The sequence below is a fragment of the Panthera pardus genome, unplaced genomic scaffold (assembly GCF_024362965.1).
Source record: "Panthera pardus isolate Hobbes unplaced genomic scaffold, ASM2436296v1 HiC_scaffold_21, whole genome shotgun sequence".
NCBI lineage: Eukaryota > Metazoa > Chordata > Mammalia > Carnivora > Felidae > Panthera > Panthera pardus.
In genome coordinates this window covers 52768971-52784987 of record NW_026526777.1, presented here as the reverse complement: position 1 = coordinate 52784987, position 16017 = coordinate 52768971, and the positions used below count along the sequence as shown (strand labels likewise).

At 41.0% G+C, this 16017-nt stretch overlaps 1 protein-coding gene across 5 annotated transcripts in view; it reads left to right on the top strand.

Annotated features, from left to right (window-relative positions):
- Positions 1–3761: 3761 nt before the first annotated feature.
- RABGAP1L (RAB GTPase activating protein 1 like) overlaps positions 3762–16017 on the top strand; it is a 753664-nt gene continuing 741408 nt past the window's right edge. For 2 of the 5 annotated variants that reach the window (XM_053909255.1, XM_053909254.1), the window contains exon 1: positions 3764–3961. The gene's annotated coding sequence lies outside the window, so the exon portion shown is untranslated. Of the gene's footprint in view, positions 3962–16017 lie in introns of all 5 variants that reach the window. The other 3 variants (XM_053909257.1, XM_053909256.1, XM_019425340.2) reach the window with 2 other exon arrangements.

The following is a 16017-nucleotide window of genomic DNA, read 5'->3' as shown; positions in this document are numbered from 1 at the left end:
AGGGCACAGGATTTAAGTTGTTAAAAAGAAAGTATAGTGATGAATTCTCGGGCATCAAGTAACCTAGTCAGAGAGTTTTGGGGGGTGGTTACCTTCAAGACCCTTTACACTTTTACCAAGCAGGTTGTTACCTATTGATCCATTGAAAATGTATCCTTAGAAGAACTGGATAATGCCTTTTCTTTTGTAACTTGCATGGAAAACTTAACTTTGGTTGCAAGCAATAAAATGCCAGGTTTGAAAATTTTTTAATGTTTATTTATTGTGAGAGAGAGAGAGAGAGAGAGCGTGTGAGAAGTGGAAGGGCAGAGAGAGAGGAGAGAGAGAATCCTAAGCAGGCTCTGAGCTATTAACAGGGAGCCCTGATGCCTGGCTTGATTTCATGAACCATGAGATCATGACCCGAGCCAAAATCAACAGTCAGATGCTTAACTGAGCCACCCAGGTGCCCCAGATTTGAACTTTTTAAACAGTCCAGAAAGTTTATTGGCCCAGGAAACTTAGTAAATCTGGAAAGGGGTAGGCTTCAAGCTGGGTTTGAGCTTTTCTATTATATGTCAGCTTTATCCTCAGGCTGGCTTCCCTCATGGTAGCAAAGTGGCCACAGTAATTATAGGACTTAGATTCATCTATCACACTACCCAGAGTAGGAAACAGGGCACTTTCCTTCCCCCAATAAACATGAGATCTGGCCTTCCTTATGATTGGACCACTTTAGATCTGCATTAGTGTCTATCCTTGACAGAGTTAGGTGGAGACCAGATTAGGCTAGTTATGGAATCAATTAGGGCCCACACCTGGAGCTGGAGCCGGAGCTTTTCCCATTCAAATCATTAGCTGCCTCACAATTGCAGAGGGGTAGAAATGCATGCTGGGGAGTCAACCAACACTGCCCAATATAAAAGATATACATTTCCCGCCATTAAATACCATGATTTAAATTCTTCCAGGGGTGCCTGGGTGGCTCAGTCAGTTGAGCGTCTGACTTTGGCTCAGGTCATGATCTCAAGGCTCCTGAGTTGGAGCCCTACGTTGAGCTCTATTGACAGCTCGGAGCCTGGAGCCTGCTTCAGATTCTGTATCTCCCTCTCTCTCTCAGAAATAAACATTAAAAAATTAAAAATAAATAAATTCTTCCATTTTGTTCAATATGTAACTTATTTCTTGTTTTTGATATTATAAAATTTTATAAGTTTTAAAAGTTTTTTCTTAATGTTTATTTATTTTTGAGAGAGCACAAGTGAAGTTGGGGCAGAGAGAGGGAGATACAGAATCTGAAGCAGGCTCCAGGCTCTGAGCTGTCAGCTCAGCCCGACATGGGGCTTGAACCTGCGAACCATGAGATCATGACCTGAGCCAAAGTCAGGCACTTAACCAACTGAGCCACCCAGGCACCCCTAAATTTTATAATTTTTTAAAAAGTTTATTTATTTATTTATTTATTTTGAGAGAGAACATGAGTGAGGGAGGAGCAGAGAGACAAAGAGAATCCCAAGCAGGCTCTGTGCTGTCATGCTCTAACTCACGAAACTTGAGATCGTGACCTGAGCTGAAATCAAGAGTCAGATGCTTGACTGAGCCACCCAGGTGCCCAATATTATCAAATTGGGAATTGCAGGCCCACCTGAAAGAAACAGGGTAAGATAAGGTACACTAGGGAATACAGAGACTTTGAGGAGAGAACACATGTCCTGTAGCCAGCCGATTGTCACTATGTAGGTCCGCTGTTTCCAAATCTTTGTTTTTTTAAAAGAGAATGCCTGTGAAATCTTCTGGCTTTTAACATTAACTTTGGCTAGTTTAAGTACTGTGTAGGCCAAACAAAACAAAACAAAACAAAACCCAACATGTTTGTGCCTTAGATCTGGACCTAGGCTACTAGTTTCTGTCATATTATGAGCCATGCTCATAATACCCTCCTCCAAAGTGAGAGCTTTAGCCCTTTCAAGGACTAGGGCTGCTAGCATTTGCTAATGGCAAAGGAAGCCATAGCGGGGAGAGAAGTGAACAGCACACATTATATGAAGGATGCTGTTATTAATTCTTTGGCATGTACTTAAAATTGTTTTCTTGGTGGTGAGGATGAGTTTACACCGAATCACCCTCACTGTCTCTTATTTAGGTTCTGTTGTGACTTGTCTCTTATCTAGGTTCTCTTATGGCATCTCTTATCTAAGTTCTATTGTGAAGAACAGTTCAGTTTTGCACAATGACCCCTGGTGATCAGAGGTGTAACATGTGGCCATAGGTCAGAGTTTGCCCTTTTTGTCAAAAAGCTTCTGTCCAGTGAGAGGCTGTCAGAAGGTAGAAACTATGTCTTTCATCTGTTGACTTCCTCATGGTCCCCAGTGTAACTTTACGTGTACTTTATTTAGTAGAGGTTTGGTACTTATCAGGTTATTTACTAATAGGTACTTGTTTATTAATAGATACAGATGATTTGAGTTGTTCTAAACCTAATTTTATTTAATATCAAACTTCTAGCATTTACTGAGTCAGGGCCAGAGCTAGGTAGACTCTTGGAATACAGAGGTTAAAGGACCTTCTGGGAAGGAGCCCAGAAGGTAGGGGAAACAGAGAATAGTTGCAATACTCTTGATATGTCCTAGTATCTCTAGACATTTAAATCAGGAAAAGTTAAAAAAAAAAAAAGAGAGAGAGAGAGGGACCTTTGGACAAATGTCATACGTCTCAGAGCAGTTTTCGGATCTAATTGGGGAAATGAGAGCAGGGGAATTGAAGGGGGACGGGGGGAGTATTTTAAACAATTCATTCTAGAGCTCAAATCATTGGACATACACCGAAGGCTGGCTGCACCAAAGGCACTTATTCATACAATTGCATTTATGGAGTACTTCCCGTGAGTCAGGCACTCTGGTAGGCATTGTGTAAGATAGAAAAATGAATGAAGCAGGTCCTCAAGGATTCTCTAGAGGGATAAAATATTGCACAGATTTACCTAGATAAGGTTGAATATATGCGGTGCCACAAACCGATAGAAACAAAGTGCTATGGAAATTAGGAAAGTTTACAGTTCATTTCTGGCTGCAGGATCTAGGAAGGAGGATACCTACACTTGAAGGCTCAGTACACAATACTTGTAGAAGAGAAAGAGTTGGCTTCTTTTCTCTCTACTATGTCTATCTACTCCCAAGAATAAAATGAGGGCCAGTTTTCTACATATAAGTACACAGCAGGTATTTTCCCTCTTCTATCTCCCGAGTCCCACACGACGAACCAGGAAGGGAGTGCTTCGCAAGCACACAAGACACCTTGAGAAAGGCACAGAAGAGAAACTGGCGAGAAAAAGTTATTGTTTAAGGTGACTTCCCTGAGGATTACTGTGCATTAAGAGTGAAGACACGTAAACCAGGTTCCTGAGCAGGAACACAATCGCCCCAAACTTAGAATTATCTAAGAACTGGCTAAGCACTGGGCAGGGCCGTCACCTACCCTGACCCGGGCCCGGGGACGCCCCTCAACGCGCTCGAACCGGCTGGCCCCAAGGGCGCGGTTACCTCCCCGGAGGGTTCTAACGCCAGGCGAGGGCCTCCCGCCCTTTTCCGGGTCCCTATTCTTACTACCCAGGTTCTATCAGGTCTTCGCTCCCCCGCCCCCAGCCCAACCTCCGCCAGGCAGGGACGTGTACGCGCGTGCGCGCCGCCCCCGAGGGCAGAGAAGGCGCCTCCGCCCTCAGGAGCGCGCACGCCGCGCCGAGGGGCCCTGACGCGCGCGCTCCCGGCCCGCCTCCTCCTCGGCCCGCCCCCTCCCTCGCCTCTTCCTGCCGGGCGGTCCCCCTCTCCCCCCCTCTTCGCTCCCTCCGCCTTGCTCCCTCCGCCCTCCCAGGGCTCTGGCGGCCGCGGAGTGAACGGGACGGGCCCGGCCGCAGAGCGCGGAGCGGCGGGTGGGACGTGGGCGCCTGGCAGAGTTGTTCCGGCCCTGCCCGCGGAGACGTGAGGAGGTGAGGCGAGGGCGGCCTCCTAGGGGCGGGTTGGCGGCCGGGCGGCAAGGAGCCGCGGGCCGGGCCGGGGGTGTTGGCGCCGGGGCTGAGCCGTGGGAGGGTCGGTGTGGGGGCCGGGCCGAGCACGGGATGCGAGAGGACTGCGGGGAGGAGGGCACCGGGGCTCCGGGACTGTCGGTCGCTTCCTGGACCCCACAGCTCTGCCTGCTGGTCGCTTCTCCCGGCCCGGGCGGAGTCGGGGCGCCCCTCACCTGGGGGCGGGGTGGGGACTTGGGCGCTCGCCCCCAGCTGTGCCCTCCTGACAGTGCCGCCGCCTCCGCCGCTGCGCCTTGCCTGCCGCCTGGCTCGAGGTCCCTGCAGCCCCGCGTCCGGGGGGCGTGTGGTTGGGGTATTTGCTTACCCACACAGGCTTCTGTTCGTGACCGCTTTCGCCCTCGCGCTCCCCCTGCCTCCTCCCGGCACTTTGCTCCGCTCTTGCTGTTGATGCTTGTGGTTTTGCAGTCTGGGAGGGGCTGCGTCCTGGGCAGATCTCTACCTGCAAGGAATGCCCCGCTTCAGAGTTGACCTCCTGGCCGCGAAAGTCCTCCGTCCAGGTGTGGGTGCTTAGTGTCCTGATAACTGAGTCAAAGTTTCTGAGACTGGTCTAGTACTTTGCACGGGTCGCCAACGGTGCAGGGCTGGGCAGTGCGTCAGCATGTGGAAAGGGGCTACCAGCCAGCAGAAGGTGGCCGAGTGCTAGAGGACTGGACTGACAGGGTTTGTTTCTGACCCTGGGGCAGTGCGTCCAGGTGCTTGTGTATTCTCCTTGTAGCTCTCACGATTATCTTAGAAAATGTACCAAAACGTAGGTGGTCACTTGCAGAGTTGAGGGTTTCCTGCAAGTGAGGAGAAGAGCCAACCTCATTATGCTAATTAGTGGTAAGGAGAACTTTTGCTTGCTGGAGAGATTTCAGCGGTGACTGGAAACTGATTTCAAGGCCTGCATTTTAGTACTGGAAGGTTTAGGGATTTTTAATACACTTAAATTTTTTTGTACTTGGTGGGAGGTAGGTGGTTGCTTGTTACAGTTCTGAAAACACAATTTCAAGAAAACATTCTGACTTTTCTTATAGCAGTGTTTACATATGGCTTCTGTACTGTAGAATAGCCAATACTATGATGTCAGAAAATACAAAAATGAAGTTTGCTTGTGGTCAAATTGGAAGTGGATTTTGTCCATGGAAAATATTGGTCCACCAGCTGCTAGCACTGGAAAACTGGCCTATGATTCATTATCTCAAGAAAGAGCCCCATGTGAAACACAATGAAATTGCAAAGGAGCAAGACCAGATGAATTTCATCCGTTTGTATTTAAATGCTCACCTGTTTGGTGAGTTAGTTGAGACTGTGAGTTAGACTGGTGTGTATATTAATTCAAAATGTGCTCTGATATTATGTATTAATAAGTCATCTTGGGAGAAGTGGATGTAGTTGGGCAATGCTGATATGAGAACATGTTATGTAGCCTACATTATATTCTAGAAAGCTGGAAACAAGGTAGTAGATCCCAGTACTATTGGGACACGTGGTGAATAAACCACCCAGCATAAAAAGGTGTGACAATACATGTGTGAAGTTGTTGTTGTTGTTTTTTGGCCTGAGTTATTTGATAGGAACTTTAATATACAGTATTATGGTTTTGCTATTCTGAGAGTTTTTGTTCCTTTTGTTACTGTTTCATGATTTAGTTTTCTTTTCACTCTAGTAGTTATTATACTATTTTTTGAATGAAACAATTTTATAAGGCATATGAAAAAAGTTTTCATGTTTATCAGCTTACCAGCGTAAAATTTGTGACTTGTAAAAAGTTGTAATTAAAAAATTTTTCTTTGCTTTAACCCAGATTTCAACTCAATTCTATATTTATTTGAACTCAGATGATACAGAATTAAAGCCGAAAGTCCTTTTATCCATTCTTAATGGAATAGTTAAAGAAGGAATTCTGTTGTGCCAAGGAAAAATATTATGAGTGGGAGACAGCCAAGCTTCAAGAGATTAACTTTGAAGACAGTAGTAGCTAACTAGCAAAAATTTCTTGTGTTGAGGGTATAGAACTGGATCTGTGTTCCATCCTACCATTGTCTTGAAGAGGTGTGGGGATGATTATGGCTAGAAAGAGGGTGTTTAGAGAATAAAGTAGAAACTGTAGTCTGTGGGATTCCCAGGCACAGAGTGTTTTTTGTTTTGTTTTTGTTTTTGCTATGTCTCACAAGTTTTAATGAGTTAGTGCACATATATAGCTCTTGCCTTGTAGGAATAGGTCAGCCACCGGGTCTGAGTCTGACCAGCAGAAAAAGCTGTTCCAGCCTCTGGTACTGCAAAAGTAGCTCAGGAACTTCTTATGAAGATAGTCTTATGAGCATTTGCCATGACTAACAGTGGAGGCAGAGAAAGTACTGACTTGAGCCTGAGTTATGGTAAAACATACTCACATTTTGGAGGAGAGATTTAATACTGTGAACATGGAAGAAGGCCTTTCTTGACTTGTGCCTTTTCAGAGTGGTGAATAATTTTCACTTTGGTCAGTATTTGAGATTGGGTATAAATACATGAACGTCAGTGAACCCCTAATAAGGAAGAGTTCATGGAATTTAGCAGAACTTGTATCTCAACATTCAACTTTTCATATTTCATTTACTTTCCATATTCACTCATTCAACAGGTAGGATGCCATAATTGTTTGAGGATAGCACGTTTGTGCTCATGCTGACTCCTTTTTGTCACATTTTGGTACTTTTTGGTGTAATTTTTGGGGATTTTCCATGGAAGCTTCTAGGCATATAGTTGATGTGGAGTTAGATTTGGGCTACGATTATTTGAAATTCTGAGCCTTCTTGTTTTCTAAATAGCTTTAAAAATAGAAAACACAATTCTTTATAAACACTCATGAAAAATCTGGTTACAGACTGTGTTGTCTAGAACAGCCAAGAATATATTCAAGAAACTTCCCCTCTCCTTACCTAGTTTAGTAAGCTTAAATAAGAAATAAAGTTTTTTTTTTTCAATAAAAGCCTATTTTCCCAGAGTATCAAGTCTAACAACTGTTGGATGTTCTGTTTTTTTTTTTTTTTTTTCCCCCTCCTTGCCTGTTCTAAATTCAACAAGTACATGTCTTTAGTCCATGGCAAAAACTTAATTCTAGTAGGGAATTCTCAGAAATGGGAGGTCTTGTTTGGGGATGCAAGCTTGTGCTGGAGAATTTGGCTGGAAAACATCAGATATAGAAATTAACTTTTTTATAGCACTGTTTTTTTCTGTACCTAGGGTTTTTTTCTGTACCTAGTGGAGTGGGGGCATGGGCACAAATGTCACAATTACTTGGATTTTTTTTTTCATATTATGTATTTTCTCTTCCTCTCCTCCTCTCTCCCCTAACCCTTTGCTAAATGAACCACTGTTACTAGTAGGAGTGTGTTTCGTCCCTAAGGTGTGTGGGGCTGAACAAAGGCTGAGAACCTTGGCCCTTTGCTGATACTTCCTAAGCCAAATTTCCACTCCCTGTAAGTTGCCTTCTGTTGATATCAATAGGGATCTCTGTAACTCTCATTTCTGAGGAGAAATACATTTTGTTGGTAAAGAGATTATGTATATAACCAAACTCAGAGTAAGATTTATTGCATTGTGGAGGACACATGGAAGACACTAGGAGATTGTTCAGCTGCACATTTATGAAACTGTTTTGACTGGGACTTACAATAAGAAACACGTTTTATACCTTAACACTCCCCCACCCACCCCATGTGCGTGTGTACAAAGTTGAAAATTTGGCAAAACTATACTTATCTTTTCAGGACCTTGCTGGAACTGGCTCATTGTACTGGCTTGTAGAAGCAGTGTGCCTTTGTCTTCCTCCCTTGCTCCATGTTCAGTGACATGAGCTTGAAATTGGCCGTGATGTGAGAGCATGTAGAAGTATATAGTTCAGGGCCTTTTTCTCCGCTTCGTATAGCCAGTTGTTAAACATTTTCTGCGCACTACTGCCTACAACACACTTTGATATTTTCTATTACACTTCATTTATTTAAAAAAATGCTGGGTTTGGACTCCCAAATTGATTTTATAGCCAGCTAATGATAGATAACAGTCTATATTTAAAAACTGGTTTGGTCTACCCTCTCCTCTTTGCAGGTGAACATACCAAAATGTTGAAGTTCAAGGTCAGATGGCTAGTTACTAGTAAAGCTGGGTCTCCAGAATCCTAGTAATCTGGCCTTGTTTCTAGTGGACTTCTCTACTTACCCAAGCCATATATGTAGCTCAGTTGAAGTGCTTACTATGTGCAACACATTGGTTAAGCAGTTGGAATAGAGTTTGAATAAGGCATGGACTTTGACCCTAAGGCCTTTATGTTTATGTAGGGATTAGATATGGAAACAAAGCTACTATAAGGCAGAAAGTAATGTGTGGTAAAGAAATAAAGATAAGGCACTCTAAGAATTTAGAGACAGGAGGGGGAGATTACTTTTGGTTGTAAGGATAAGGGAAGAGGTGACATTTTAACCGTGCTTTGAAGAATAGGTAGGATTTGGACATGTGGAAATAGGACAAATAGTATGTAAAGAAAGGCCTTTCTATACCAGGGGCCAAGGGTGATCAAAGATCAAGAGGGAAAGGACTAAGCAAGAAAGAGCATCAGATGGTGAAGAGCCTTGAATGCCAGTTTTCCTTTCTGCTTTTCAGTTTATCTTTCCTTTTTGACTCTGGAGTCATCTAGTAGTACTTCTTAACATTAGGCTTTATATATATGCCTTGCTCCTGATTAGAATATGACCCAGAGAACACTTGAGTATTCTTACAGTAAAAGCTGAAGGGAAAAATTATTAGTGTTAAGGAAGCAACCTTGTGTTTTCCAACCCTAAAACTATTGGAAAGTAAGGGAAAATATTTTCTTTGTGAGGAGATACTATTATTTTTTGCTTTGCCAGATAGCATCAAATTGGCTGTAGTAGAGGAGGGAGCAGTTTTGAAAGTATTTTCAAAGTGCCTTTAAAATGTGATTTCAGAATGGATGGATCTTAGTTTTCGGAGGCAGATCTGGTTCAGGGAGAAAGGTAGTCTTTACAGATCCATGACTGGGCTGACTAGCTTTCAGAATTTAGGGCATCAAGGCAAAGTATTTTATATGACATCCAGATGTGAGGGATTGATAGATTTTTATTTTTATTTATTTATTTTTTTACTCAAAGAATTTCAGCATTTATGCTATTTGACAGGCTGTATGACTGAGGATGTTTTGAAGTCCTGGATGGACCTTGCCTTGTTCCACAGGTGAATTAGATGGCTAGAAATGAACATAAGTGACAGTAAGGTATGTCTGTTAATCAGATTGACTGGTGATAGCTCTCAAGCTTTTCTGTCTTCAGATGATTTCACACTTTACTGCTTCTAAGTAAGATGATGCACAGTCAATTTGAAGAAGCTTTAGTTCTTTTTGACCTCCCAGTTCTGTAAAGGTAAAAGCCCTTTTAGAGTGTTGCCCAGGTAACAACAAATACACAGACTGGTAGAAGCATGTGGAAAATTTTGGTAATCTTGGTGATAAAGTTGCTACAGTAAATAACTGCTTAGTTGGTAGAAGCTGGGCTACTTCTGGATGGTTGACGAAGAATTTTTAGGATGAGCTTTTGTTCCAAAATAAATATGAATTGTGTCTTTGCCATTCTGTTTTCCTCATTTATTTAAGCTTCTGATACGTAAAGTTTGTCCTGTCATTTCAGAAGGTTTCAGCAGTTTCATATGAACTGCTTCACAGGATAGCACACCCCAAATAGCGTGATAAGAGTTCAGATGCAGCATGCCTCAGATACCTCACACCAGTTGAATGGAGTAGCTAATCGTGTCAGCACAGGGTTTTTTTTTTTTTTTTTTTTTTAATTAATTTTTTTTGAGATGTGTTAGGCTTCACAAATAGAGTTTATATGATATTGATGTCTTTAAGCTGTGTGTTTTCTACAGATATTCACATATGCAAAAATGTGTATTATGTATGTATACAGACATGCACACCACCCACTAATTGTTGGTATTTGTAGTGAGAGTATGGTCTACCTGGCAAATGCCTAAGAACAAGTGGTCATACTCTTTGAAGGCTATCATGTGAAACAGTGACAAATATGACTGTAATGCAAACCCAAAGAGACTTTTTGCATGCCAAATTTCCAGGAAAGGAGCACATTTAAAAAGGCAAGTGTAGGACATATTCATGTATCAGTGAAGGATTTCTCAACTTTTCCTCTACCCCACATATACACCCATATTCTGTCCTATTTTTTAGTAGTAAGCAAAATCGCAAGACTTCAAAATCAGACTTCCACCACAGGGGATGCAAAGAACAAACACTATTTTTAGAAAAACTACAGACCTGTGGTTTTCACTTTTGCAGATTTAAGAGATATATAATACTAGTTTTTGATAAACCATACAGAATATTTATTCTGTACTTCAAGATGTATTCATTTTGAGGTCCTATGCTAACAGCATTGAACAAATGCAAATCGCTAGTGGTTAATCAGGAATTTCCTTGAGTAGTTTCTCTGTGTAGTAAATTTATCTTGGTATGACATTTTAAATAGATATATTTTAATTTAGTGAAAAGTCAACCACTGAAGGGAACCTATATATATACTGGCAGACAATATGGTTTCTTAGGTTTTTGTTTTTTTCCTTAGGGTGTTTTATAGTAATTTTGTTACTTTGGCTTCTGAGGCCATCAGACCTCATTCATTTATTATTTCCACCAAGCTCTTCCCTCATGAACTGTATTCTTTCATGTTATTTAAAAAAAAATTTTTTTTTAAACGTTTATTTATTTTTGAGACAGAGAGAGACAGAGCATGAACAGGGGAGGGGCAGAGAGGGAGGGAGACACAGGATCTGAAACAGGCTCCAGGCTCTGAGCTGTCAGCACAGAGCCTGACGCGGGGCTCGAACTCACAGACTGGTGAGATCATGACCTGAGCCGAAGTCGGAAGCTTAACCGACTGAGCCACCCAGGCGCCCCTTAAAAAATTTTTAAGTTTATTTACTTATTTATTTTGAGAGAGAGAGGGCAAGTGGGAGTTGCAGACACAGACGGGAAGAGAGAATCCCAAGCAGGCTCTGCACTGTCAGCTCAGTGGGGCTTGAATTCGTGAGCTGTGAGATCATGACCTGAGCCGTTGGACGCTTAACCGACTGAGCCACCCAGGTGCCCCAAGTTGGTACTGAATTGCAATTGTCTTGTTTCCTCTATCCATTTTTTCCCTCAGTATTCTAGAATATTATTATTCTTCTTCAAATCCTAGGACTGTTTACCTATACTAGCAAACTATAACATTTTTATGCATGAGTTATGTTACTTAATTTTTTGTGAATGAGTCTAGGCCTCAAGTTTTTTTTTTCTTTTTAATTCTGAAATGCATTTTATATTGTCTACATTGTGAGTAGTTTTGATGGATGAAACAGGTTTCTACAGTTGGTTTCACAAACAATAAAATAGCAATCTCTACCATTTGAAGATACCAGATACAGTTTTTAAAAGGTAATTTAACAATAGGTTAGAGAAACCAGTTTGTTTAGCAATTAATGTGATACTTGCCATTTTGCATAAAAATTTCATTGCATGCTAATCATAGTGAAACTTTATTATATTACACAGAGGAGAATTTACTTTTTTTTTTTTTACTTTTTCTTTTTTTTAACGTTTTATTTATTTTTGAGACAGAGAGAGACAGAGCATGAACGGGGGAGGGGCAGAGAGAGAGGGAGACACAGAATCGGAAGCAGGCTCCAGGCTCTGAGCCATCAGCCCAGAGCCTGACACGGGGCTCGAACTCACGGACCGCGAGATCGTGACCTGAGCTGAAGTTGGACGCTTAACCGACTGAGCCACCCAGGCGGCCCGAGAATTTACTTTTTAAAATAGAGGGCTTTAGTGATTTTTGCATTTTGGAGGATTTCATTTGGAAAAGGATAATAATAGATTTTAAAAATTTTGGTTGGGCTGGGGTATGAATATGGGCAAAAATAATCATTAAACTGCAAATAGCTAAAATCATTTTTTGATTTTATGGAAGACAAGGTATGTAGAACACATGACCTTAATTCTTGATCTACTGCTATTGTGAAATTCAGAGAAAAAAAGTTATTTACCAAAAAAGTGATTTCTTTATTGAGTAATAATGAACTAACATTGAGGGTTTAATGGATTACTTATATAAGATACTGTGCATTCTCTAGTTAATCTTGACAATAACAGTGTGGGGTAGGAGTTAGTATAATATTATTCCCAGTTTGTGGATGAGGAAATGGTGAAGGTCAGTAACTTGCTTAAAATCATCCTTCTCACAAGTGGATGATTGCTCCTAAATCTGCCTCATTGTGACGCTCAACTAGTATCGATGATTCTTTAAATGGGGTGATGATACTTATCTTGCCTATTTCATAGGGTGGTTATGAGAATAAAAATAAGGTTTACAAAAGAACACCTGTAAATATGTCTGGTGTTTTCATCTTACTGGATAATTAGTAAAAAATGCTTGCTAATTTTGAGAGAGAGGGGTGCAGAGAGAGCAGTGAGAGAATCCCAAGCAGGCTCTGCACTGTCAGCATAGAGCCTGATGTGCGGCTCGAACTCATGAGCGCATGAGGTAATGACTTGAGCTGAAATGAAGAGTCAGATGCTTAACTGACCGAGCCACCCAGGTGCCCCATTTACTTTTGAGGAGCCAAAGAAATCTTGGAAATAGATAAACACTTAAATTACTTTCTGATTACTAAAATGAGTTGAACCATAAAATAAGTTGAACACATGAATATTTGAAAGGCTGTTTGCACAGAAGACCTATTTTGTGTGGGTCCACAGGATCAGTGAATGAAAGATGAAGGAAAAAATATAGGGGTTTATTGAATAACAAGTGGATTGGATGATCTTTAGCAAATTGAATTTTTTCTGCAATGAGGAGGAGTGTATTAAATAACATGAGGTAACTTCTAAGACCCTTCCAACATTAAGAATATATGAGTCCTGTAATGGGTGACTTTTATTCTTTATTCTTCTAACAACTTGAAGTAGCTAGATACAGCCAAGATAACTTTTAGCTTGGATCATCAACAGTCACCATTCTTTAATGTCAATTTTTTGCACTTAGGTTGAGCAGAAGTATGTAGTTGCCTGGGAAAAATGTAGTTATGTATTTTTGTCTTTTTCCCTCTAAGATAAAAAGGTATTTTTCATGGTGAGGTGGGTAAAAGAGTTTAATAGTATATTGTCACATGCTTGTATTTAATACTTTTAATATTACTTTCCCTTAAATTTAGATTTCCCGAATGTGTATTTGGGAGAAGAAAGGTAATGTCATCATAGGTATGAAAGGTCATTTTTATTATATGGAATGTTATGGCTTTATGGCCATAAATTCAGTTTCATTCTCTGACATTGTTTTATTCAACAGCATTTATAAGGCAGAGTATGAATTCTGTGCATAAAAAGCACAGGTAAGAGACTGTTAGTTAAGCTGACAGTCATATTGGAGAAACATCAGAACAGTGGCGTTTAACGAGGACGGGGCAGCATAGGATGTGTCTTACAGGAAAGCTTCAGAGTGTTATGTACCCTGGCCTAGGATTTCAGGTAAGGCTGCCTGAAATATCTGAGTTGAGCTTGAAAGAAGGCATGACTTATTTTATTTATTTATTCATTCATTCATTCATTCATTTTTTTAAATGAGAGAGATCTTTTATTTTTTTAAAGTTTATTTATTTAAAGAAAGAGCATGTGCGGTGGAGGGGCAGAGAGAGAGGGAGAGAGAGAATCCCAAGCAGGCTCTTTTCTGTCAGTGTGGAGCCTGATGCAGGGCTTGAACTCACAAATTGTGAGATCATGACCTGAGCCAAAACCAAGAGTCAGTTGCTTAACTGACTGAGCCATCCAGGCGCACTGAGAGAGACATTTTAGATAGAGGTATGAAGATTTGAAATCGTAACTCTTTACCTATGTAGACCCTGTGTAGGCAGCTCCTCATTTCTCTGAATTTTGCAAAAACCCCAGAGTAGATGTCATTTTTATAATTAATTCTTTATAAATCTTTTTATTTATCACTGATAACTTATTTTTTATGTTAAATATGCTTGTTTCTAAGGTAGCAGATTAGAAGGAGGAATAATTTAGAAGAGGTGAGATGTTGTCGTAAGCATACATACTGATAACAGGACAGTGAGATTGCTGACATGATAGCAGTGCAGAATAGAAAAACTATATACAAAAAAAACGAATCTAAAAACTGTAGATAGTTGCGCTCTCTTTCTCTCTCTTAAAAATAAACATTAAAAAAATTAAACAAAAATAAAGGGGTGCCTGAGTGGCTCAGTCAGTTAAGTGTTCGACTTCGGCTCAGGTCATGATCTCACTGCTTGTGAGTTCAAGCCCCGCATTGGGCTGTGTGCTGACAGCTCAGAGCCTGGAGCTTCCTTCAGATTCTGTGTCTCCCTCTCTTTCTGCCCGTCCCCTGCTTGTGCTCTTTCTCTCTTTCTCTCTTTCAAAAATAAACAAACATTAAAAAAATTTTTTAAAAACTATAGATAGTATAAGGAAAACAGCCTTGCACAACCTAATTAGCTTTAAGGTATCCATTGTATTTCTAATAGTAGAGTAATAATCAAAATTTGTCAGGTTCTCACTTACCAAGAGATGGTTAACTATATGGTCTGTATAGCACATTTATGAAGGCATTAAGGTATTTATCATAGGAAGTTGTTTTATATGGAATATAGTTGAGTGTTGAACAATGTGGTTTTGAGTTGCACAGGTCTACTTATAGCAGATTTTTTACTGTAAGTGTAAATGTATTTTCTCTTACGATTTTCCTTCTTTTTTAATATTTATTTTATTTTTGAGAGAGAAAGAGTGCAAGTCGGGGAGGGGCAGAGAGAGGAAAGACAGAGGATCCGAAGCTCTGTGCTCTGTGCTAAGTAGTGAGCCTGATGTGGAGCTTGAACTCACGAACCCTGAGATCATGACCTGAGCTGAAGTTGGACTGAGCCACCCAGGCGCGCCCTCCCCACCTCCGCCTTATGATTTTCTTAATAACATTTTCTTTTCTCTAGCTTACTTTATTGTAAAAATACAGTATATAATACATATGACATGTCAAATATGTGTTGATTACATTATCAGTAAGGCTTCTAGTCAACAATAGGCTATTTGTTTTTCATTTTAAACAACTTTTATTTAAAGTTGTCAATTGTTGGGGCACCTGGGTGGCTCAGTCGGTTAAGCGTCCGACTTCGGCTCAGGTCATGATCTCACGGTCCGTGAGTTCGAGCCCTGCGTTGGGCTCTGTGCTAACAGCTCAGATCCTGGAGCCTGCTTCGGATTCTGTGTCTCTCTCTCTCTGACCCTCCCCCATTCATGCTCTGTCTCTCTCTGTCTCAAAAATAAATAAACACTTAAAGAAAAATTAAAAAAAAATAAAGTTGTCAATTGTTTTTTCCTTCTTTTTTTATTTTTAACAATAGGCTATTAAAGTTTTGGTGGGAGTCAAAAGTCATATGTGAATTTTTGACTGCAAGGGGGTCAGTACCCTTAACCCTTCCCTTGTTCAAAGGTCAACTGTAGTGTGAAAACCAGAGGGTTGGGGCACCTGGGTGGCTCAGTAGGTTAAGTGTTGGACTTGGGCTCAGGTCATGATCTCACACTTTGTGAGTTCAAGCCCTGCACTGGGCTCTGTGCAGACAGTGTGGAGCCTGCTTCGGATTTTGTGTCTCCCTCTCTCTCTGCCCCTCCCTTGCTTGCTCTCTCTCTCTCTCTCTCTCTCTCTCAAAATAAATAAACATTAAAAAAAATTTAAAAAAAGGAAACCAGAGGGTAAACTCTTCAGTTATCAAATTGCTGATCCAGAATGATTGATTTCCAAAGGGCTTTGAATAACCGTGGAGTTTTCTTCTTATATATGACACACAGAGACCTGCAGAGTTTACAAAATACTAGACAAAGTTCAGCAAAGTATTTGCCATGTAACATTGGTTAGAAATTATTTGCT